The sequence below is a fragment of the Podarcis vaucheri genome, assembly GCF_965113315.1.
Source record: "Podarcis vaucheri genome assembly, chromosome: 6".
Taxonomy (NCBI): domain Eukaryota; kingdom Metazoa; phylum Chordata; class Lepidosauria; order Squamata; family Lacertidae; genus Podarcis; species Podarcis vaucheri.
In genome coordinates this window covers 3,267,802-3,293,604 of record NC_138764.1, presented here as the reverse complement: position 1 = coordinate 3,293,604, position 25,803 = coordinate 3,267,802, and the positions used below count along the sequence as shown (strand labels likewise).

General features: G+C 46.6%; 1 protein-coding gene and 1 long non-coding RNA gene across 2 annotated transcripts in view; both read left to right on the top strand.

The window, feature by feature from the left end:
- LOC309534511 overlaps positions 1-25,803 on the top strand; it is a 300,714-nt gene that overhangs the window by 114,797 nt on the left and 160,114 nt on the right. The window lies entirely within an intron of this gene.
- RAMP3 (receptor activity modifying protein 3) overlaps positions 1-25,803 on the top strand; it is a 62,110-nt gene that overhangs the window by 29,217 nt on the left and 7,090 nt on the right. The gene's annotated exons all lie outside the window — the stretch shown is intronic.

Here is a 25,803-nt window from a genome sequence, read left to right as displayed (position 1 = left end):
GTCACTGAACTGGGTTTTTTAAACCTTCTCTTATGATCTGCCCTCTATGAGGCACAATATTAATCCATCGTAGCCCTTGCATGTCTTCAAGCAAATCTCTCAGAATGTAATGCCTACTCCCAACTATAATTCATTGGCACATAAGAAATGGCTGGTGTTTACTGAATTCAAGACAATGATCTGCCATTCAAACATAATAATTTTCTATGTGTAAAGAAATAAGTACTCAAATTGTGTATGGTATTTTTCTCTTGAGCCATGCTTCTTTAAGTGAGAGCAACCAGTCCTTTTTGTTGCTCAGCTGTTAATATAGCGCCTCCAAGATTCTGAAAGATGGCCTCAGACTAAATCCATCACACCGAAACAATTTCAGCTTGTTTTATTATCTGCCAGATGATAGCTTTAAAAGCTTAGAACCACCTGTTTCTCCCCCGCTCTTTCCACAAACAAGGGATTAGGAAGTTATGACAAGGCACCGTTCTATTATCTATTATTCAGGCTGTCAGATTCTTATCTCTTTCACAAGAGACAGATGAAAAACATATTTAATGCTGTACTGAAAATTTTGGTCTATAGGAAACTGAGAGCTTGGTGAAACCAAGCTTGATTTAAAAATAAAAATCTATGGCTCTTTTATACCAGGCTGCCTAAAATACCAGTATTTATTCTGGCATTTGCAGTAGTTTAGTACAGTGGCGTAGCACCCGGGGCAAGGCAAGTAATTTGCGCCCCCTAACCCATGGATTTGCGCCCCCTAACCCTAACCCCCAGATGTTGTGCCCGGTGCGCCCGGCCCCCCTGCACCCCCCACGCTACGCCACTGGTTTAGTATCTATAGTGTTTATGCCCAAAGAAACCTGTTTTAAATGAGAAAGCCTTAAAAATCGGTTTGAATTTTCCATTCCATAATTACCTTCTGATATTGTGGCAGATCTCTGCATCTTAGAGAGAATTGTTTTCTAGCTACCATGTCCTGTATGTCTAGTGTGAACTTATTTTACCCACATCACAACACAGTAAACTGGTTCATAAAGCACCCTGTGAGCAAGCCACCATAAACTCATAGGTTTCCTGCCACCTGTAGCGACTGTGAATTCAGGCACCCAAAGAAATCCCACTCCCCTGCTCCTTCCATTCAGCACTGGCTGATGCACATTGTGCACCCTCATCTTTCTCTGTCAGCAGAGTGAGAAGCAAAGGATCTGCAACTTCTCTTTGCTACAACTTCCTCGGTTCTCCTGATGCCAGAAGAAGCAAGGTGCTCTGGAAAGATTAGCTGAGGGGGTTTGGAAGGGTCTCTTGGTCTCTCTTGTGTTGTTTATGAAAGCAATTTTTAAAATCTAGCAGGGCTCTTCTCATCTTTTAAAGTGGTCTGATCAAGGTCTCCCAAGTGAGCTTCATGCTGAGCCCTGCGATTCCAAGTCAAATTCAAGCACTCTTATCTACTAGACCACGGCGGTTTTTGTTCAGCGAATTACAGGTGCTGTTTGTTTCTTCTGACGGTACTTCACTTGCATATGCAGCATGTCTTGCACTGGCAGCCTCTGTTTTTCAAGGAGAGCTTGGCTGATTAATGTACAGATGTGGCCACAGGCATTGGTTATAAATGCTTCTGCAGAGAAGTTGGAATATTTTTGCTGCATTCAGATGATTGCCTCTCCACCTGACCTCAGTTAAACTTTGGTTGTGGGGAGAAAACAGAGCACAATTGTTGCTTATCATGCACCTGCAGGCAGCACATTCTTCTGTCAGCAGGGAGAGGAATAGAGTTCTGCAACTCACCTCTCTGCTTTTTAAGACCTGACACACAGTGCATAGTGAACTCAGGAATTCATGACAAGATGGAGTGATGGCCACAGACTTGGACAGCTTTAGAAAAGGATTAGGCAAATTTGCAGAGGATGCAGCTGTCAGCAGCTACTAGTCCTGGTGGCTCAATTTCTGTAGGAATAATGGATATGACAGGAGGTTGAATGCAGGTGAGCTGTGCAGAAGCACGCTGGCAAGCATGCTCCAAGCAAGCTGCCAGCTAGTTCTGTAGAGGCTCCTTTTATTAGCAGAAGTCAACAATTGAAAACAGTAGCGAAACCACCCTGAACATGACGTATTTCCATCTAAGCACATTTACAGCATTAGCAAATACATGTGTCGGCAGGTCTTTCCCTAGAATGTTTTTCCCGATACTTGATTATGTCTGCATTCCCGCTCATGCTCCAGCCAAGCGTTATGTCTAGTAAACAAATCTGTGAGAGGACAAACGGGCAGGGGGAAAACCCTGTTTTCTAGCCGATAAGGCAAAAGGTTAGGGAAAGCCGGTGCAACGCTCCTTGACATACTGTTGCATGTCTAGTGCGAGGTCTGCCTTCGCAAGGTGGAGTGTTACCTCCACAATTTCTCCCAGTGTCAGAGGCTGTATGCCTCTGCATCCCAATTGCTGTGGATCCTATGTGGAGGAGGGCTTGTGCCTGGCTTAGGGGCTTCCCAGAGGCAACTGGCTGGCCACTGTGAGAGACGGACGTTGGATGAGGTAGGCCATTGGTCTGATCCAGCAGAGTTCTTATGCTTTTACTTCTGTTTCCCTGCTCCAACTGAAGATGTTTAGAAAATGCTGTAAAAGCATTGTCTGTGTGCTGAAGACTAGAGAATGGCACACTTGGGCAGCTGTGCTGTATTTTCTGATCATTTCATAAATGTGGGGAACAGGAAGAGAAGATAAGTATTTTCTGCTGAATCCCTGAGAGTGCTGAAATACATTTAGTCAAGGGAAATAGCAAAGTTGTTGTGAAACAGAAAAATAGACAAAGTATTACAGGTGCTTCAGAAATATTAACTTAGGTTGCAATCCTTTGCACATTTATCTGGGAGTAAGCAGTGCTCCTTCAGAGAAACAGGTACAGGAATGCTCTGCAAAGCTGTTATATAAATACACATTTTTTCTGATTTGTACTTCAAAGATTTTGCTATCCATCAGAGATCTCCATGCAATCTCAGAAGTTTCTGAGGTCAGCTTTAGTCAGCTAATAGTCAGTGGTGGCCACAAAAACTTTTGGTCCTCTCTTGTTCTGAAGTTACCGGTAGTTAACAGCCTCCTCCTTCTGCTCCCTGTAATTGGGATCACAGCATGCAAGATGAGGAGTCTTACACCCCCTCCAAATGGACAATTAGGATGAGTGTATTAAAAAGTTCTCATGGAGCACCAGTGGGAACTTTTGAAAAAATCAACAACGAATCCTCAACATTGGGGGTGGGGGGGAGTTGCACAGCTGGTGACAGAAGGCATAAATCTCTTCCCCATAACCTGTGATCCTGCCAACAACACTCTCCCCTCCCCCCCACAAGAAAAACTCCTGTGGCTGTAATTAATTAAAGAAAATGCAAGAGAGATGTCAGTGTATTCTGGGCATTAACGGCAACCTGCAGTTTGACCTGGAGATTTCAGGACATGTGTAGAATTGCCAGGATGACTTAATATGAGTTCTCTGTGGTTGTGGCTTGTGCATTTTGAACAGCAGTGAGAATATCCCCGGATTGGATTTTGTTATACAACCAGATCTTGCAAAAAATATCCCAGCAGTAAATCAATCTACTCCCCCGATATCTTATGTATAGCTTTTTTCTGACATGCTCCTATTATTGTTTCTAATGTGTGTGAAGTGGGAAATATGTGGGAATTTGAGAGAGAGAGAGAGAGAGAGAGAGAGAGAGAGAGAGATTATGGGAGGCACATATGTGCTGGCAGCTTTTAATCATCTGTAGTATTCAAACTAGGTAGAGAAATAAAAACCCCAGCATTAACTTTGCTTGAGTAAGTTTGCTTGAGTAAGTGTTGTGGGTTTAAGAGGATGCCCCTTGAGCAACTGGGTAGAATAAGTCAAACCATTTCACAGTAGGTGGGGAAAATAGCTATTATTTGTAAATGTTGAAGGATGGAATTCGGTGAGAGGCAGGATACACCTTAAAGCCTCCTAAGGAATAATGTTTTGGTCTGAATGATGCTTTTAGCTAGAAGATGTATTGGCAATTTGTTTTCAAGGTGCTATGCTTTTATTTTTACCTGCTAGGGAATCAATACTAGTGGGACAATACTATTTTTGAATATTGTTTGTATATTGTATTGTGTTGTATATTGTTTGTACCATTGGGCAGGCGCTGGGCGTTGAGAGCTGGGTGAGGATGTTCTTCACCCTCCACATTGACCCAGCCCTTGCTGCCGGAGCCAGGTAGGGTACAACGGGGATCTCTGCAAGGGGCACCTGGTTCGTACCTCTCCATGTTCTGTGCCCAGGGCCACGGCCCCCCAAACCACTGTTACAACTCTTGGTGGGGGATTCCACAGATGCAAAATGTTTCCTCCTGGAACATGGCATGAGGCCAGTGCTTTTTTTCTGGGGATGCTCAAGGGTACGCAGTACCAGCACCTCCCCCCCCCATGTTAAAAGTGTAGCACTTACTGCAACAACATCACAACATGCCCCCTGCCCCCTCAACATGCCCCCTGCCACCATGTGCCTCACAGTTCCTAGAACTTCAGTACGTTTCATCCTGAACTCCTCTTCCCCTTTTTTTGCATTCTCCCACTCATTCCCTTCCTACTAACATTTGAAGCCTGACAGAAATGACAAAAATAAAATAAAATGCATGACATCAATTACCATCAATGCCTTCCATTTTAAACTTTGTCTTTGAAAACCACTTCATGATATAACAAAGAAATGCAGTTAGTTTAGGTACAACAGGGGATAAAAAGTCAGTTTTTCATTGTAGAGTCATTGCATTCATGTTGCCAGTAGCTCCCTATTTTCAATGCTGCTGGGATTTTTTTTATAATAGTTCTTGTAATATGTCATTTTAAAATGTGAAAAAATCATAAATTTTCAGTTCATAACTGCAGTTCAAGTTTTTTAGTATTACTTTAAAACAACCCCATGTTCTGTCTGTGAACATACAAAGTTAATCCTCATTAAGTTCCAATGTAACCAGTGAAAGAAGTTAAATACAAAGTGCAACTGACTTTCTCTGGAATAGGTTCATTGTATGAAATAAGCCATACTATGAAGCAAATGCGACGCGGGTGGCGCTGTGGGTTAAACCACAGAGCCTAGGGCTTGCCGATCAGAAGGTCGGCGGTTCGAATCCCCACGATGGGGTGAGTTCCTGTTGCTTGGTCCCAGCTCCTGCCAACCTAGCAGTTCAAAAGCACCTCAAAGTGCAAGTAGATAAATAGGTACTGCTCCGGCAGGAAGGTAAACGGCATTTCCGTGCGCTGCTCTGGTTCATCAGAAGCGGCTTAGTCATGCTGGCTCCCTCGGCCAATGAAGCAAGATGAGCGCTGCAACCCCAGAGTCGGCCACGACTGGACCTAATGGTCAGGGGTCCCTTTACCTTTTTATGAAGCAAATGCTGTTGTATCACCACTGTGTATCACCGTCTCATAACACTGACATCATCTAATACATCATCAAGCATGGCCCTCTTGATAGTTGCATCATGTAAGTGCCATAGAATTGCAGAGTTGAACCTGAGGGTCATAGACCAACCCCCTGCAATTTAGGAATCTCAGATAAAGGATCCATGTCATATGGTCACCCAACCACTGCTTAAAAATCTCCAAAGAAGGAGAGTCCTTCTGAGGGAGACTGTTCCACTGTGCAACAACTCTTATTTTGGACACAATGCTTCTGTTGATCTAGCCCAGAATAGTATTAGCTTTTTTTTGGTGCTGCATCACAAGGTTGACTCATGTGAAGCTTGTGGCGAAGCAAGGCTCTTTGGCACCCGGTGTCATGTGTTGAGGGGCGGGACGAACCACCCACAGGGGAGGGGCAAACCGCCTGGCGGCGCATGCACAGCGCCACTACGTACCAGCAGTGGGGCGAGCTGCAGGTGGGGAGATCCTCCTCGCATTGCGGCATTGGCGGCAGGTGAGCTGCGCAGGGGGGCATGATCCACCACGTGCTGTGGCATCAGGATGGGCGATTCCCCACATGCTGTGGCGTCGGTGCGGGTTTGTCACCCCCCCTCAAGGATGGCACCCGGTGTGGACCACCCCCCGCTCCCTTCTTCCGCCACTGGCTTGTGGTTGACCAAGACCCCAAGATCCTTTTCATAGAATCATAGAATCATAGAGTTGGAAGAGACCACAAGGGCCATCGAGTCCAACCCCCTGCCAAGCAGGAAACACCATCAGAGCACTCCTGACATATGGTTGTCAAGCCTCTGCTTAAAGACCTCCAAAGAAGGAGACTCCACCACACTCCTTGGCAGCAAATTCCACTGTCGAACAGCTCTTACTGTCAGGAAGTTCTTCCTAATGTTTAATGTTTTCACATGTACTACTGGCAAGCCAGGTGTCCTCCATCTTATACTGGTGCAGCTGGTTATTCCTGCCTAAGTGCAGAACCTTTCATTTGTCCCTATTGAACTTCATTTTGTTAATACTTGGGAATTTGGCTCTCAGATAAGAACATAGATTTATACCAATACAATTACATCCCAATGTGGAAAGAAATAAAGAAGGATTTGGAGGTTTGGAATAGACTGAAACTATCACTATGGGGAAGAATATCAATGGTAAAAATGATGGTGCTACCTAAGTTGTTATTTTTATTCCAAACTTTACCCATACTAAAAGGTAAAAAAATTTTTGGGGAATGGCAAAAAGGAATATCAAGATATGTCTGGGAAGGAAAGAAGCCCAGAATTAAATTCAAGTTATTGATGGACGCAAAGGAGAGAGGAGGCTTCGGTCTCCCAGACATGAGATTATATTACGAGGCAGCATGCCTGTGTTGGTTGAAAGATTGGGTAAAATTGGGTAAAATTGGAAGACAAAGAATTACTAGATTTGGAAGGGTATAATAACAAATTTGGGTGGCACGCATATCTATGGTGTGATAAAAAGAGGCTACACAAGGGATTCGGAAACCATATTTTTAGAGGAGCACTAATAGAAGTCTGGGATAGATATAAAAACATATTAGAACCAAAAGTCCCACATTGGCTATCCCCGTTAGAAATAATGTGTGTTAAGAAAACTAACATGAGAGGAAAGTGGGGAACATATGGAGAAATGGTCATCAACGAAGGAGGCAAGTGGAAAATAAAACCATATGACCAAGTTAAAACATTAACATATGACTGGCTACACTACTTCCAAATAAATGAAATGTTTAAAAAAGAGCTGAAGGAAAGGGGGTATGTAGAAAAAGAATCAATCTTTCAAAAAGAGATAATAAATAGTGAATCTAAAAACCTATCAAAAATGTACAAAATAATGTTAGAGTGGCATATGAAGGATGAGGAGGAGAAATCGGTGATGGTGCAATGGGCAAAGGATCTGGGATACAATATTCAATGGGAGGACTGGGAAAGGTTGTGGAAAGAGAATATAAAATTTACTGCCTGTATGATATTGAAAGAAAATATGATGAAAATGCTCTACAGATGGTATTTATCTCCTGTAAGACTGGCAAAGATGTATAAAGTAGAAAACGAATGCTGGAAATGTAAACTCAAAGAAGGTACATTCTTCCACCAGTGGTGGGAGTGTAAGAAAGTTAAAAGCTTCTGGGAAGAGATTTATAACGAGATGAAAAAGATATTGAGGTATACTTTTGTGAAAAGACCAGAGGCTTTTTTATTAGGTATTGTAGGGAAGGACATCAGAAGGAAAGATCATAAATTTTTCCAGTATGCCGTAACAGCCGCCAGAATAGTGTTGGCACAGAGGTGGAAGCAGGAGGAAATTCCAAAGGTAGAAGAATGGAGAGCAAAATTAATAGAATACGCAGAATTGGACAAATTAACAGGGAAGATTAGATATACAAAAGACCAAAAATTTATAAAGGACTGGGAGAAATTTGTGTGTTACCTGGAAAATAACTATGGTGTAAATACAACGCTGGTGGGATTTAAAGAGGCTTTGTAAAGAACTAATGAATATTGTTTAATAGGAATATAGGAGGAAAGGAGGGGTAAATGGCAATATGGAAGAATGGAATGTGTACCAAAAGAATAACTATGAAAGAATGTCAGCGACGTTGAAGGAAGTCGAAAATGGATATGAGTTGTTGTAAAATAGATAAAATGTATAAGGAGTTGGATTTAATAAAAGCATTTAAAAAAAAAAAAAAGGAAACCAAGCCTTATGAGGAACAGTTGAAGGTGCTGGGTATGTTTAGTCTGAAAAAGAGGAGACTTGACAGGAGTTATGAGAGCCAGCTTCAAGAGATGTCACATGGAAGAGGGAATGAGCTTGTTTTCTCCTGCTCTGGAGGGTAGGACTCAAACAAATGGCTTCAAGTTATAAGAAAGTTGATTCCAACTAAACCTCAGGAAAAGCATTCTGACAGTGAGAGCTGTTTGACAGTGGAATGGTCTCCCTCGAGAGTCCACAGTCTGTGATTCTATGATTCTGTGACAGATTCGAATGAACAGCTTACAGCCATTACGAGATGAAGGAGTTGAGCATTCAATGAACTCATTTTGTTGGCCTGCAAAAATTAACTGCAAAAATTAAATTTAACCATTGAGCATGGAGATTCTTCCTGTTTGGAAATATACCATAAATTTCCTCTTTATTCCTGGTGCGTGGTCACTGCAAAAGTGAATTTTTCTACCTCTACAAGAGAGAGAGCACTAAGAATCTCCAGTGAGTGAGCAAGCAACTTGGAGGACACGGGAGGAATGCAGGTAGTCTAAAACTCAATTTCATCTAACTGGCTCTGGCACCAGACCAAATGTTCAACATGAATTAACCTATCCAATCTGTTAGGGATTTTTCTACAGCTGGAGATCAGTTGGTTTCTCTCTTATTTCTGCTTATAGCTCTCTACAGTATCATTCCATAAACTGAGTTGTTGACAGGGGTCATACCTGATTAGTTCACAGCAAAATGAAACTTTAATGTGTCTCTTGAAAAATGGGCTCCAAATGTTCATTTGTGGTTGGCAGTCACAAATGTCAAGATTTGAGAGCTCTTCTTAGTTAATCATCGACTCTCATTTCCTTGGCTGTTCGTTCTGTGACTTTGGGTTGATGATTCATTCCAGGTGTCTTTCGTGTTGCTGCTTTGGTTTCCAGCTGTATTATTCCAGCCGGGATCTGAGCAAAACACAATTTGCTTGACTGCAAAATCTCTGCATATTGTAAAGAATGAACACGTTTAGGGCTTTTGTGCTAACACAGAAAGCATCATAACACTGACTCCCAAGTGGCCATTAAGGGTGGGGGTCTAATTTCCTTTCCCATTATAGTTTCCCACCATCTGTCCTGAAGCTCTGTTGAAGGCCTTGAATTATTTTATTTTGTTGTTAAAGAGAAATACATGTCATATTGCTCTTCCCAAGGAGCACAGCATCACTGTGGAGGTTTGCATCTGAATTGCAGGTTTTAAGTGTCTTAATGCTGGCCTTGGCCCTGCATGTGGGAGTGTGCTGGACAGGGGGAAACAATGGAGTGGATCTGGCCAAGCTTGCTCTGCATACTTCCCCCTTTTGCCACATATCTTAGGTGAATCAATCACCACCCCATGCAGTATACTGTATCAGTATACGGATACTGAGGTCTCCTGCAATATACTACGTTAAAAGAATTACAAAAAAAGCTCCCTGGGCACAGAACCCAATAAGTGAGAAATTCCTGCAGGGCAGTCCGACCCTTCCACAAAACAACTGTGGGTGGTGATGCCAGGCCCTAAGAGTAACTGACTACCAGAGATGTACTGTTGCCCTGCTGATCTTGCCCAGGGTGACCTTGAGGTGAAGAATGAAATCAAGGAGGCATCCAGAGAAGGAAGTGACTTTGGTTACATGTGACTTTGGTTACATGTCCATTCCAGCCATGAGAAAAGGTGGAATTTCTGAGACCCCAGAGGACTGTGCCCTAGATGAGGGGAGATGAGGTGAGGAACCTTTGGCAGCCTGTAAGCTGCATACCTTTCTGAGCAAACTTTCAAGGGGCACATTCCAGTGGTAGGTGAGGCCAGGGGCAAAAGTGGGTGGAGCAATGAATATAAATTTTACTTTCATACATTCCTAGCGTGGGGGACACATGCAGTTCACATTTGAGGATGAAGTCAAACTGCTATGTTAGCAGCACTGAAATAACCCCTCTGGGGCACAAGCCTGGGCAGTGTGGATGGAGATCCTGGGCTGCCCGGATGACAAGACCCTCTTGACCTTGTTCCTGTGACCACAGAAAGCAGAGGAAGATGTTTGGCACCAGCTTGGTTGCAGGAGTTGCTGGAAGGAGGTCTTAGGCATGGGTAGACAAACTAAGGCCCGGGGGCTGGATCTGGCCCAATCACCTTCTAAATCCGGCCCGCAGATGGTCCGGGAATCAGCATGTTTTTACATGAGTAGAATGTGTCCTTTTATTTAAAATGCATCTCTGGATTATTTGTTCACCCCCCCCCCCCAAAAAAAGTATAGCTCAGCCCCCCACAAGGTCTGAGGGACAGTGGACCGGCCCCGTGCTGAAAAAGTTTGCTGACCCCTGGTCTTAAGGACTGCACTCTGGTTTTGTGTAGGGTTTACTCCTTAGCCACTTCTCTCTTCTCTCGAATATGTCCCACAAGGCAGTGGAGGTTTAGGATCAGAGTTTACTTCTCCCAGGTGGGCTCCCTTCCCAGGTTGATGAGCCCCATCTACGCCTCTCTTCCCTCCACAGCTTGCACAATAACTGCCTTCTTGACCATTGGACCTACTCTTGGTCTCATCTACTCAATCCGCTGGAGCCTGTCTTCACACACAGGGTGAGTGAGAGTTTAAGACCCATCAGCTACCCTCACCTGGTTTAGTCAGCCCGTTGAAATAAAGCCTGGTTTTGCTCCTGGCTTAAAGCTGTTGAACCCAAGTGATATTGTCAGCTTTGAGCTGCTGTGAGTGTATATGCCCTTTTAATCTCCACAATTCCACAAGAGCCCTATTGTTAATATTGCAAGTGTCCTTGGTAAAATGTGACTAGTAAATTGTGTTTTAACTACAGGAAGAGTAGAACAAAGAATTGAAACCTAACCAAACAGATTTCCAACAGAATGTTTTTCTCTTAAGCAGAATATTTACAATGTTACCGGAAAAATCTGAGGGCTCCCTTGGACAAAAACAAAGACACCAACCAGGATAACTTGGAGCAAAACAGCAGCCTGTAGGCTTGGCCTTTATTGAACTGTTGCAACAGGGTATTCCCCTCACTTGCAAGAGAGAGGAAAGACCCAGAAAGATGGTGTGCAAGACCTTATAAAAACTTTTGAAATTCCCCTCCTCTAGGTCAAGCCCACCCCCAGAAACATCATGCATACATTACAGAAAGGAGGGGTTGACATCATGCATACATTACAGAAAGGAGGGGTTGAGGGAGGAGTTGTGGTGGTAACCTGAGTGTCCTGTCACCTGGCTGGTTCCTCCTTTCCCCCTGCCCATGAGTCACTTCCAGGAGACAAAGGGGAGTTTGCAGTTTCCTGCCCCCAGAGGGAAGATCTGATTATTGTCCTTTGTTTCAGTCCATGCTGAATCCACTACCATATGCAGGTTCTTTGTGATTTTGATTGTCTTCTGTCTGGGATTATCAGGGTTGACATAGCAACTGGGCAGGGCTCCTGTGGATGTGCTGGTATGCTGAAGGGATTATGGCTGACCAGAACCAAGCCACCCCCCCCCTTTGATAGTCCTTGTCATATGGAGTAAAATAAAAATGGAACAGTGCAAATCCGATGTATGGTTGATTTTTCTATGAATTTATAACAGAAATGTGGTGTATGTAATGTGTGAGTGTGAGTGTGTGTGAAGTTTGTACAAACAGAATGATTGGGGTGGGGTGGGGTTCCTGCTACAACAATCACTGGAGGTGTGGGTCAGGAAATAAAGCATATGTATTGTGACAATAAAATACCACCACTGGGTCTTCAAATACATTGTTCAGGATCCTTAAAATTGTGTTTACCCTAAACTCTGTTGACAGGATCTTCAGTAGATTATGTCAAATACCTCTTCCTTCTGCTATAAATTTTCTTCTGCTCACAGCTGTGTTTGTCTGCAAGGAGTAATGAATAGAACAGATGTGTTTGTGACAATGAAGACTAACAATAATTATCATTATGTTGAAAAAAAATCTTTTGACTTTCAATGACATTGCTCTAAATGTATTTGGGATGAGGTGAGATCATTTATATTTGGAGTTCCAATATTCTCTCCAAAAAGGACATGTGACTTCCCTCCTGCCAAGAAAGAATGGTTCTTAAAAAAAGAAAATAATCTTGGTAAATTTTGCTAAATTAAACTTTATTGAGTAGTTGCAGTGCAGGATAAGGATGTGCAGATCAGTCCTGTTCTGGTTGGTCTACTGAATTTCAACATGCTTCTTGTTGTTTCACAAACAGAAGATCATGTTTTTGCGACAGCTAAATTAGATCATTCTAAAGAATTGGAACATTCTACAGAATTCTTGAAGTTCTGTGACATGCCTTTCTCTCTCTGCTAACATCTGTCTCTCACTCATTTTGTTGTTGCTCAGAAGCCTTCCCTGCCTTGCTGGCATTTTGGAGAACCTGTGGCATTTAGGGGTTGTGAGAGGAGCAGAGGAGGTGAGGAAGCTCCATTGTAAAGCAAAAAGTCACTGTGCTAGCAGAACTTTTAGTTGGTTAGCACCTGTGAATAGCAAAGCTCTGTGTTAGAACTTAGTTTTTCTTCAGGACTTTTGTCAGGATTGCAGCAGGGGAAGAAAATGTTAAACCTCCCCACCCCACAAACTATGGTTCTGATGAAAATTCATCCTCATGCCTGCTATTACTTAAGAAAAAAAGATGTGATTAATACATTTCAGTAAATCTCTTTTTGATACTGCCTTCTATGCATAGTAAGTTCATGTTCAGAGAAGATGAGCTGGTCTTTCTATATTGAATAGTTGTCTTGCAATTACTCTCTTGTTTAAGCCTCATGTGTGAAAACTTTTCCAATCTGGATACAGTTGCCTGCCGTTTCCTTGGAAGTTGGGGTTGTGTTAGCTGCTCATCCACAGTGAGAGAACTTTTACTGAGATGAATGACGCTTGGCTAATGCAGGCTAGCAATAATGATTTAACTGCACTTAAACCCAAGATGTTTCCAGAAAGGCTTTTATTTCTCCTCTGGGAGTCTCTCTTAAAAATCCAGTACACATTGCTTAGCACTGTGACTTTACTGCTGGTATTAGAAGCATAGCGGATGAATAGTGTCATTTTATGTGTTTGTCATGATCAAACTATGTAATGGTCAGGCTATTAGCATAGATGTAACAATGATTTTAATAGAAAATTATGTTAACTTCAAATGTTAATTTATATTGATAAGCAAAAGGCGTAATTGGTTTTTAACAAGCCAGATACACCCCAGGTATTTAAAGTAAAATAAAAAATTAAACAAGATGGAAGTTACTGAATTGCTGGGGAAAATAGCATTTTATTTTATTTTTTAGGAGCAGTTGCCGCCTTTCTGCCCTTTCAAAAGCTCATGGACATTTTAGATTAATAAATAGACTTTTGTGCTGTTTTCTGCCATCAGACATGTGTCATGATTCCCCCTCTAGAGCAAATCAAACGAAACAATTGAAACAGCTCAACACAATGGACGCTTCAAGTGGTTTCCCCAAATTCAGCTGAAAATACAACTTTACTGGCTTAGAATCATAGAATCATAGAGTTGGAAGAGACCACAAGGGCCATCGAGTCCAACCCCCTGCCAAGCAGGAAACACCATCAGAGCACTCCTGACATATGGTTGTCAAGCCTCTGCTTAAAGACCTCCAAAGTAGGAGACTCCACCACACTCCTTGGCAGCAAATTCCACTGTTGAACAGCTCTTACTGTCAGGAAGTTCTTCCTAATGTTTAGGTGGAATCTTCTTTCTTGTAGTTTGGATCCATTGCTCCGTGTCCGCTTCTCTGGAGCAGCAGAAAACAACCTTTCTCCCTCCTCTATGTGACATCCTTTTACAGTGGTACCTTGCAAGACCAATGCCTCGCAAGACGAAAAACGCGCAAGACGAAATAGTTTTCCGTTTTTTGAGTTGTTCCGCAGGACGAATTTCCCTATGGGCTTGCTTCGCAAGACGAAACGTCTTGCGAGTTCTTGTGAGTTTGTTTCCTTTTTCTTAAAGCCACTAAGCCGCTAAGCCGTTAATAGCCGCTAAGCGCTGCTAAGCCGCTAATAGCCATGCTTCGCAAGAGGAAAAAACCGCAAGACGAAGAGACTCGCTGTCAGGGTTACTTCCAGATCCTAGCTCACAGAGGATCACGCTAGCCAGCGATCGTTAAATAAAAGTCTTTATTGAGTTACAGTCTCCATTCTCGAGCTGCTGCGTGCAACACTACGTCTTATGCTTAGATCGGCGAAGCTCCGTCTGAGTCTCCGCCCCTTGCGCACCAACTTAATATCCTAGCCCTGCTCCACCTTTTCCGCCTGACAGTTCTCCTCTGGGTCCCTCTGCCCCCTGGGTCTCTTCCTTCCGGGATTCTTCTGACGCTGACCCCCCTGACTCTCCTGTCTCCTTGCGCCGGGCTTTAGGACCTGGCTCCCTTTCCGGGCTGCCTACTGCGCCACCTTCCTGTGCATTTGAACTTGGCGCGCGCGCCCAACCTTCCACTTTCCGTCTAACCGTCACTTCGCTCCCCGATGAAGGTGTGGCCATTCCTGACTCGTGCCCTCCCTCCTGTTGTGAGCTGCCAGCGCTTGATCCCTGGCGCTCTTCCTCTTTCCTACTCTCTGGCGGTGACGCTGGTCCCGATCTCCAACTGCTCCCCTCTGAGTCCCCTCTGGCTCTATCTTCCTGGGGTGTCCCCCTAGTCTCCCCCCTTGCCCTGGCCACTGGTGCTCCTTTTTGTGAATCTTCTGATTCACTGGACAGACTCGGAGATCTCGGGTCGTCGTCATCACTCATCCTTTCTTCTGCCTCCTCCCCCTCGCTCTCTGTTTCCTCCCTTGCCCTCGCCTCTGCTCCTGAACCCCTGACATCCATCCCCCCCTCGAAGCCCCCTCTTCCCCCCTCCCCTCCTTCCGGTGCGGGAACTGGGTGCTGCAGTGTCAAGGGGACGAATGTCGGGTACAGTTCGCTTCCTGTGGCGGGCCTCCATCCGAAGTCTTCCGGTTCTTCCTCCCTGCTCTCGTCGACGACGGTCACCTCTGCTTCCATCTCTGTGCCGCCGTGCTCGAAACCCTGGTCGTCCCCGAAAACGTCCATGTCCGTCTCTCCCTCGCTTCCTTCTGGAGGCGTTGCTCGTCCTGGACCCTCCAGCCACTTTCTGCGCCACTGCTCCTCTGGTCGATCATCCCACCAATACGAGGGTTCTGAAGCAGATCCCGAGGGCGACCCCTCCGGGGAACGGGCGTCTCGTGTCGGTTCCTCATCCGAGTCGAACCCCCGGAACGTGCTGGCTGAAAGCGTGGGCGTGAAAAGCCAGTCGTCGAAAAAGTCCGCTGGCATTGGCCTATGGGGGAAGAGGGCATGAAACTCTTCCTTGAGCAGAGGTTCATCTAAAGCGTAGCCCGGCACCCAGCTGTTGGCACTGGCCGGGGTGCCCTCCTTAGCGAGAAGGTATTCTACCCCCTCTTCCCCCCATCTGGAGTCCAAAATCTCCGTGACTTCGTTGAGGCGCACCTCCTGTGCCACTCCCCGTTGCCTGGTTCCCTCTCGGAGCGGACTCGGCGCCGTTCCGGGTTCCTGAAACCTGTGCGGCGCCTTGTAGGGAGTGAGCACCGATCTGTGGAACACCGGATGCATTCTGGAACCCTCCGGAAGCGCCAGCCTGAAAGCCACCGGGTTGACCTGCTCTTCGACTTGGTAGGGCCCCAGTTGCTTATGCCCTAATTTCTTCTTGGCCAACGACCTGGCCGGCACTGCGTGGGCTGCTAACCAGACCCAGTCTCCCACACGGATCTCTTCGCCAACCCTTCTGTGTTTGTCTGCCTGCACCTTGTATGCGTGTTTGGCCAGCTCCAGGTGCCGCCGCAGCTTATCGTGGACCTCCTGCAACTCCGACGCGAACGCATCTGCTGTCTGCGGCTCCCCCTCCACCAGTCTTTCCAGTCCCGGGAAGGTTCTGGGGTGCCTCCCGTTGTTGGCGAAGAACGGCGTGACCCCCGTGGACACGTGCTTCGTGTTGTTGTAGGCGAACTCGGCGAGCGGCAGGTAATCCACCCACGTCGCAGGCTGTTGATTCGCATAGCATCTCAGGTACTGCTGCATGATGGCATTGACCCGCTCCGCTTGCCCGTTGGTCTGCGGGTGTCTCGCCGACGCCAGGTTGATCTTGACGTTCAGGAAGCCCATCAGCTTCTGCCAGAAATTCGAGATGAACTGCCGCCCGTGGTCGGACAGAATAGACCGTGGCAGACCGTGAACCTTGAACACGTGGTCTATGAACAGTTTGGCGGTTTGTTCCGCCGTGGCCACCTTTGCACACGGGATGAAATGTGCCATTTTGGAGAACAAGTCCACCACCACCAGCACAGCCGTCTTGCCCCTCGAGCTGGGCAGATCCGTGACGAAATCCAGGGCGACTCTCTCCCATGGTTCGACCGGAGTTTGCAGCGGTTGCAACAGTCCGGCCGGCGGTCTGTGCACTGGTTTGGCCCTCTGGCAGGTGTCGCACCTCGCCACGTAGTCCGCGACCCCCCCTCTCATTCCGGGCCACCAGAAATCCCTGGCGACTAATTCCACCGTCTTCTCCTTGCCAAAGTGCCCGGCAGTGGGCGCGTCGTGCAGCTGATGCAGTACCTTGGCGCGAAGTTCGTCTCCCGGCACGTAGATGGCCCCTTTACGGATGAGCAATCCATCTCTCAGCTGGAACCCATCGGTCGCCGCCGCGCCCCTTTGCATCTCTGCCATCTTTGCTTGCGCGAAGGAGTCATTCTGCAACGCTCGTCGCACCGCCTCCAGGTCCACTGTCGCCGCAGCGCACGCCCACACTGTTGGTGCGAAGATGTGCATGGCGGCCGCTGGCGTGGCGTCCTCCAGATACTGTGGCTTACGGGAGAGCGCGTCCGCCATGATGTTGGTGTCCCCCGGGACATACTCTATTCGGAAATCGAAGTTCGCAAAGAACTCAGCCCAACGTATCTGCCTCTGGTTCAGGAACTGTGCCGTGCGCCAGTGCTCCAGATTCTTGTGGTCCGTGCAGACCTGCACCGTGTGCTTGGCTCCAATCAGGAAGTGCCTCCATGCTTTGAACGCTGCATGAATAGCCAGCAACTCCCTGTCCCAGATGGTGTAGTTCTGTTCGGACTTGCTGAGCTTCCTGGAGTAAAACGCTCCCGGCCTCCAAACCCCCTGCGGGTCCTTCTGCAGCAGGACTGCTCCGACGGCCCTGTCCGAGGCGTCTGTTTCAACTCTCATCGGCCTGCTGGGGTCGACATGAAGTAGCTGTTCTTCCGACGCGAAGAGACGCTTGAGTGCCTGAAAAGACTGCTCCGCCTGTGCTGTCCAGATGAACTTCTTTTTCTTGGAACTGAGCGTGTCCGTGATGGCCGCTGTCTGCATAGCGAAGCCTTTGATGAACTTGCGATAGAAGTTCGCGAAGCCGACAAACCGTTGGACCTCCTTCCGGTTGCGTGGGCTTTTCCAATCCAACACCGCTCGAACCTTGGCGCTGTCCATGGCGAGCCCCTTGTCAGACAACTTGTAGCCCAGGAAATCCACCTCCGTCACGTCGAATTTGCACTTCTCCAGCTTGGCGTAAAGCCTATGCTGCTGTAGCCTGCTCAGCACTTCCCTGACGTGTCTGTCATGCTCCTGCTGCGATTCCGAAAAGATCAGGATGTCATCCAAGAAACAGACGCACGTTTTGTAGAGGAGCCCGGCCAACACGTGATGCATGAAAGCTTGAAAAACGTGGGAGCCATTTTGCAATCCAAAAGGCATAACCCTATATTCGTAGGTGCCCAGGGGCGTGAACATGGCTGTCTTCCACTCATCTCCTTCCCGCATGCGAATGAGGTTGTACGCCCCTCGCAGGTCCAACTTGGTGAACACGCTGCCTTTGCGGACTTTTGCGAGGAGGTCGTCGATTCGGGGCATGGGGAAGTCCGATGGCTTGGTCACACTGTTCAAAATGCGGTAGTCCACTACGAGTCTTTTTTGGGGCGTGTCTCACTTCTTCACAAAGAATACAGGACTGCCCCCCGCCGCCTGGGACTCTCGGATGAAACCGCGCTCCAAATTATGATCTATGAACTCTTTGAGTTCCTGCAGTTCGTCTTCAGACATGGAATACAGCTTCCCTTTGGGCAGCGCCGCCCCCGGCAGCAGGTCAATTTTGCAGTCATATGGTCTGTGGGGGGGTAGCTTGTCTGCCTCCTTCTCGCAGAAAACCTCCAAAAATTCTGCGTACTTGTGGGGAATCGCTTGCAGCGTGCCTAGCAGCAGCTGTGACTCCTCTTGCTCCCCTTCCTGCTGGGGCATGATGCAGTGTTCAGCACAAAAGGAAGAGCCGAAGGTCAGCTGCCTCTGGTACCAAGCCAGCGTCGGGCTGTGCTTGTCCAGCCAACTCATGCCCAATACAATAGGCGTGTCCGACAGTTGAGTGACGTTGAAGCTGATGATTTCCCTGTGATTTCCAAGCCGCAGCACCATAGGTGGCGTCTGCTTCACCACTTGCCCCCCTAGCAGCTCCCTGCCATCCACCGTGACAACCTGCAGGGGCAGCGTGGCAGGCAGCAACTGTATAGCGTGCCGGTCGACAAAGTCCTGCCCTATGAAGTCTGCATTGCTTCCCGAGTCGACGGTGATTGGCACGTCCATGGTGATTCCATTGGGTAGCTGGAGCGATGCGGTGAGCCTCACTACTGGCTTGGGCGGGAGGGGGTCCATGGGCGGTAAAATCTCTGGGGACTGCTTCACTGACACGTCTGGCTGGGCCCCAGTGCCTCTTCCTCCAGCCAGACATCGTCGTTTCCCTGCTGTGGTTCTCCGTGCTGCGTTGCTGCAGTCACCATTGCTGAGGCTGCAGTGTGCTTGTGGAGCCTCCGGGGACACTCTTTCGCCATATGCCCTGGATCCTCGCAGATATAACACTTCCTGTTCCCTCTAGGAGGCTTCGCTTTCACTGCTGCCGGTGCTAGGGCTCTGGCTGCTGACTGAGCCCTTGCACTCCCGACCTCCATCGGTTCCACCCCTCCTCCTGTTGGAGGCGTGGATTGCGCACGCGCTGCTTCTCTGGGAAGGAAGGAGGAGCCTCTGGCTGGTTCGCGCCCGCTGCGCCCTTCGTCCCTGCTCCACGGACGTTCTTCCAGCCGCACCCCCACCGCCAGCGCCCTCTGAACGATCTCCTGCGTGGTCCGGGGTCTCTCCCCCCTCGCAATCTCATCTTTAACCGAGTTGTGCAAGCCCTCCCAAAAAAGGTCTCTGACAGGAGCCGAATCTCTGTCCCATTCCAGGGCACTGACCAAAGCGAAAAAGCGGGCATGATACTGCCTTACGCTGGCCCTCCCTTGCCTTAGTCCATGCACCTCCTTTCGGGCAATATCCACGTAAATGCTTGATAAAAAACAGCCATCCATCGCTTTGATAAAGGCGTCCGCATTTTGGAGCGCAGGATCCTTATCTCTCCACAAATTGCGCAGCCACGCTTTAGCGTCTCCATGCAAATGGGACATGACGAACCCCACTTTCTCTTGTTCATCTCTAAAGTCTTTGTGCAGCAGTTGCAGTGCACACATTACGTCTGCTCTAAAGTTGGGGTACTGTTGCAAATTCCCATCGAAGTGAGAGACCAGACCGCCTGTGCGTCTCCCCAACCCAATCCCCTCAGGTTTGGGTGTCTGTTGCCCTTGCTTCGTAAGCACGTCCAACCTGACCTGGAGATCCCTGTAGGCGGCAGCTGCTTCCTCCTCTCTCTTCCTGGACGCCAGCGCCTCGGCAGTCAGTCGTGAAACTGCTTCTCTGAGTTCCGTTATTTGCTGTTCGGCCGTCATGTTGTCTGCCGTTCGTGAGCTCTCTTGTAGGCACCCGCTTTCTCTCCTCTCCGCGAGGCCGTGGATGCCCACAATTTGATGAGACGGAGCTTACTGTCAGGGTTACTTCCAGATCCTAGCTCACAGAGGATCACGCTAGGCAGCGATCGTTAAATAAAAGTCTTTATTGAGTTACAGTCTCCATTCTCGAGCTGCTGCGTGCAACCCTACGTCTTATGCTTAGATCGGCGAAGCTCCGTCTGAGTCTCCGCCCCTTGCGCACCAACTTAATATCCTAGCCCTGCTCCACCTTTTCCGCCTGACAGTTCTCCTCTGGGTCCCTCTGCCCCCCTGGGTCTCTTCCTTCCGGGATTCTTCTGACGCTGACCCCCCTGACTCTCCTGTCTCCTTGCGCCGGGCTTTAGGACCTGGCTCCCTTTCCGGGCTGCCTACTGCGCCACCTTCCTGTGCATTTGAACTTGGCGCGCGCGCCCAACCTTCCACTTTCCGTCTAACCGTCACTTCGCTCCCCGATGAAGGTGTGGCCACTCCTGACTCGTGCCCTCCCTCCTGTTGCGAGCTGCCAGCGCTTGATCCCTGGCGCTCTTCCTCTTTCCTACTCTCTGGCGGTGACGCTGGTCCCGATCTCCAACTGCTCCCCTCTGAGTCCCCTCTGGCTCTATCTTCCTGGGGTGTCCCCCTAGTCTCCCCCCTTGCCCTGGCCACTGGTGCTCCTTTTTGTGAATCTTCTGATTCACTGGACAGACTCGGAGATCTCGGGTCGTCGTCATCACTCATCCTTTCTTCTGCCTCCTCCCCCTCGCTCTCTGTTTCCTCCCTTGCCCTCGCCTCTGCTCCTGAACCCCTGACACTCGCGGAATGGATTAATTAGGTCTTGCGAGGCACCACTGTATATATTTGAACATGGCTATCATATCACCCCTTAACCTCCTCTTCTCCAGGCTAAACATGCCCAGCTCCCTTTGCCGTTCCTCATAAGGCATCGTTTCCAGGCCTTTGACCATTTTGGTTGCCCTCCTCTGGACACATTCCAGTTTGTCAGTGTCCTTCTTGAACTGTGGTGCCCAGAACTGGACACAGTACTCCAGGTGAGGTCTGACCAGAGCAGAATACAGTGGCACTATTACTTCCCTTGATCTAGATGCTATCCTCCTATTGATGCAGCCCAGAATTGCATTGGCTTTTTTAGCTGCCGCGTCACACTGTTGGCTCATGTCAAGTTTGTGGTCAACCAAGACTCCTGGATCCTTTTCACATGTACTGCTCTCAAGCCAGGTGTCACCCATCTTGTATTGGTGCCTCTCATTTTTTTGGCTCAAGTGCAATACTTCACATTTCTCCCTGTTAAAATTCATCTTGTTTGTTTTGGCCCAGTTCTCTGATCTGTCAAGATCGTTTTGAAGTGTGATCCTGTCCTCTGGGGTGTTGGCCACCCCTCCCAGTTTGGTGTCATCTGCAAATTTGATCAGGATGCCCTTGAGTCCATCATTGTTTTCTTTATCGGAGCAGACTGAGGCATTGAGGAGTTCAGCCCTTTCTGTGTTCCCTGTTTGCATTTCACCATCTTCTCCTCTGAGTGACCCCACTGTTTCTTTGTTCTTCCTTTTGCTACGGACATACACATAAAAGCCTTTTTTGTTGTTTTTAACCTCTCTAGCAAGCCTGAGTTCATTCTGTGCTTTAGCTTTTCTGACTTTGTGTCTACACATGCTGGGCTATTTGTTTGAATTCCTCTTTGGTGGTTTCCCCCCTTTTCCATTTTTTGTACACATCCTTTTTTAATCTTAACTCAGTTAAAAGTTCTTTAGATAGCCACCCTGGCTTCTTTAGGTACCTTCCATGTTTCCGTCTCATTGGTATTGCTTGAAGTTGTGCTTTTACTATCTCCCTCTTAACAAACTCCCAGCCATCATGAACTCCCTTTCCTTTTAGTATTACTGTCCATGGGATCTCACCCAGCACGTCCCTAAGTTTTATGAAGTCGGCTTTCTTAAAGTCAAGAAATTGAGTCCTAGTATGCTTGGCTGCTCCTTTCCGCTGTATAGTAAACTTCAGAAGAGCATGATCACTCGCGCCTAATGATCCTTCCACTTCTACCCCACTAACCAGGTCATCAACATTGGTTAGGACCAGATCTAAAATGGCTGTTCCTCTTGTTGCTTCTCCCACTTTCTGGACAATGAAGTTGTCTGCAAGGCCAGTGAGGAATCTGTTTGACCTTATGCTCTTGGCTGAGTTTGACATCCAACAAATATCTGGGTAATTGAAGTCCCCCATTACTACTATCTCCCTTCCTTTTGCATGCTTGGCCATCTGTTCCAAGAAGGCATCATCTATGTCCTCCGTTTGGCTTGCGGATCTATAGTAAACTCCCACAATGAGGTCACTGTTATTCTTCTCTCCCTTAATTTTGACCCAAATGCTCTCACTTTGGCTTTGAGGTTCTAAATCTTGGATCTCTTCACAGGTATACACATCCCTGACATATAACGCCACTCCTCCTCCTTTCTTGTCTGGCCTGTTTCTCTGAAATAGATTGAATCCTCCACTTATTACATTCCAATCGTGGGACTTATCCCACCAGGTTTCAGTGATGCCTATTATGTCATATTTAGTTTGCTGTACCAAGAGCTCAAGCTCATCTTGTTTATTTCCCATGCTTTGCGCATTAGTGTACAGACATTGAAGTCCATTAATCATTCCCCCGTGTCTCTTATTTAAGGATTTTTTCCTCCCACCACTAGGTCTGCGTGCTGTTTGCTCCATTTGGTCTATGACATTTGGATGATCATCTTCATCAATTGATAGACTCCTACCTTCAGAAGCACTGTCTCCCTCCCCCACATTAGTAAGTTTAAAGCCCTCCTGATGAGGTTTCTGAGATTTTTGGCAAAAACATTCCTCCCAACCGTTGTGAGGTGCAGCCCATCGCTTGCCAGAAGTCCATCTTCAAGAAACTGCAGTCCGTGATCTAAGAATCCAAACCGTTCCTGTTTATACCATTTGCGAAGCCAGCTGTTCACTTCCACTATTTTTCCCTCTCTCCCTGGGCCACGTCGTTCAACTGGGAGGACAGATGAGATGACAATTTGTGCATTTAATTGCTTCAATTTCCTGCCCAGAGCCTCGTAGTCTCTTTTGATCTTCTGGAGGCTATTGCTTGCAGTGTCATTGGTTCCCACATGAACCAAGAGGAAGGGGTATTTGTCAGTGGGTTTTATGATTCCTTGCAGTCATTCAGTTACATCTTGGATCTTAGCCCCCCGGAAAAACAGCACACTTCCTGAGAAATCTTGTCAGGCCCACAGATCACTGCTTCTGTTCCCCTCAGTAGGGAATCCCCTATCACCACTATCCTCTTAGGTTTGGTCGGGGTTCTTCCATGAGCTGTCCGTTCCGAGGTCACCTGCACATTCCCTGAGGACTGACTTTGCTGCTCGTCTTCATATACGTGATCGGCTGTAATGAGGGAGAGATCCTCAAATGGAGTCTGCTCTTCATCTTCCATGCTAGGGGAGAGGACCTCAAAGCGATTGTGTATTTCTAAACAATCAGAGCGAACCCTGGGCCTCCTACGTTACTCGATATATCTGGCTCCTGTGTTGGTGAACTAGCCTCCTTCTCAGGGGAGTCCCCTGTCTCCTCCTTGGTGGAGACGGTGTGCTCTGTTGCTTCCAAGAAGAGCTCCAGCTCTCTAATTCTTTGGAGCGTAGCTACACATTCCTCCAGTTCCTCCATCATAAAAAGCGTGAAGACAGGAGAAATAACTCCCCCCCCAAAAAACTAGGTCTCCCCCAACAAACGCTTGAGACTAGCTCCCCTAAATCTAAAAGATGGATCAAACTGCTCCTTCTTCAGCTGCTGCCCTGCAAGCTCTGATAAGCTCCTCCCACAGCTAATCCCCTGCCTCAACAGAAACCCTGCCCCCTCTGACCTTTACACAGGGAGAACAGCTAATCAGCCACAAAGAAACACACACACACACACACACACACACACACACACACAAGAAAACCCTTTTTGCTCCTTCTGATTTGGAGGCAGAAACAGACAAAATCTACAGAAGTAATTCACGTTTTGCAAAGCTAAGAAAGGTGCCAAGAGATATTCTGGTCCAATCTGTTAGAAAGAAAATTAGAGACAAAGTCCTGCAGCAGCATTTTGAGACTAGGTTGAAAATTGACAATATAGATGTGATTGTACTGAAATAAATCCCACAGGAGACACCGCATAAAAGAAAGTCAAGTAAACTTACGCAGAAAAGAATCCAAATTAGATGGAACACACCAGAGGGAGTGACTTTCACCTTTAAACATCACAGATATTGACTGGATTCAGTACAGAAAGCAAGAGAAATTTAAACTAGGTGTGGAAGTTAAGTAAATAGATGAGACTGAAGGAACAGAACTGGGAGCTGTAAGTACAGACTTGACAAAATAATCTGCCCAGATGTGGATTTCAAATATTTAATGTGAAATATAAACGGAGCAAATGCTCCTCAAAAGAGAAAAAAGTTACTGGTTTGAAAACAAATGAAACTGAATCTAATTTGTTCACAAGAGACACATATCAAGAAAAGGGATATAAAATATTTGTTTAAAAGAAAATAGGTGAGGAATCTATCCCTGCAGGACTGAAGAAAAAAATGAGTTCTATATATACATTCCCGATTTTGCCTCAAACTGGTATTTTCCGATGAACAAGGTAGATATGTTGGGGTGGAAATTAATATCTAAGAGATTGAAACTTTGGTTGTAGGCATTTATGCCCCAAATGAAGAGAAATCTGTATTTTATAAAGAACTTGTGGACAGGTTGATGGACTTTTCATATGAAAATTTGTGCCTTATGGGAGACTGGAATGACGTGGTCTCCCCAATACAGGACAGTAGAGAGAAAAATGTGGAATCAAGGCGACTGTACAATTAAAACAAGGGAACAGTAAACAGTGAAAGGTTATGGCCTCCAACTGTTTTCTCATTTACAATTAACAGAAATATTTAACTTGGATAATAAGACTTTTGGTATAGAACAAAAAAAAGACACATATTGAAATACAATTGCGTACAGATGACAAACATGTTATTGCAGAAATATATAAACTTAGTTGAAATTTGAAATGCAAGAAAAACAAGTTAAATAATTCATGATTAAATGGGCAAAATAAATGGTTCTAATATACAGATGAAACAGGAACAAATGTGGACTAAATGGTTAAAATACACATTGTGTTGTGATTTAAAAGAGAGTTATTACAAAATGATGTAAAATTGGTACCTAACTCCTGAGAAGTTAGGAGTTCTCTCCCCCCCCCCCCTTTTGGTCTGTTTTTATTTAGATTAGTTTTTTACCCTGATAAAAAGATATCTGATATTAATCTTTGTATTCTTTTACAAACTTTAATAAAATATTTTTTTTAAATCCCGACTGGTGATAGAACACTTGCCATATGGAAAATAGCATGGGCCAAGATCACTTCCAAAAAGCCTCTACATCCCTTTGATAGTCTATTGACTAGATTGAAAAATTGTGCCTCTTTCCTACCTGTGTTTCCCAAACAGAAAAAATGTGTAAAATTACAAAATGATCTAACCTTGCTCACTCAGTGAGCTGTCCATTCCAAGGTCGCCTGCGCATTCCCTGAGGACTGACTTTGCTGCTCGTCTTCATATACCTGATCGACTGTAATGAGGGAGAGATCCTCAAATGGAGTCTGCTCTTCGTTTTCCATGCTAGGGGAGAGGACCTCAAAGCGATTGTGTATTTCTAAACAATCAGAGCGAACCCTGGGCCTCCTACTTCTTTGATTCACGTTTCTCTATATATCTGGCTCCTGTGTTGGTGAACTAGCCTCCTTCTCAGGGGA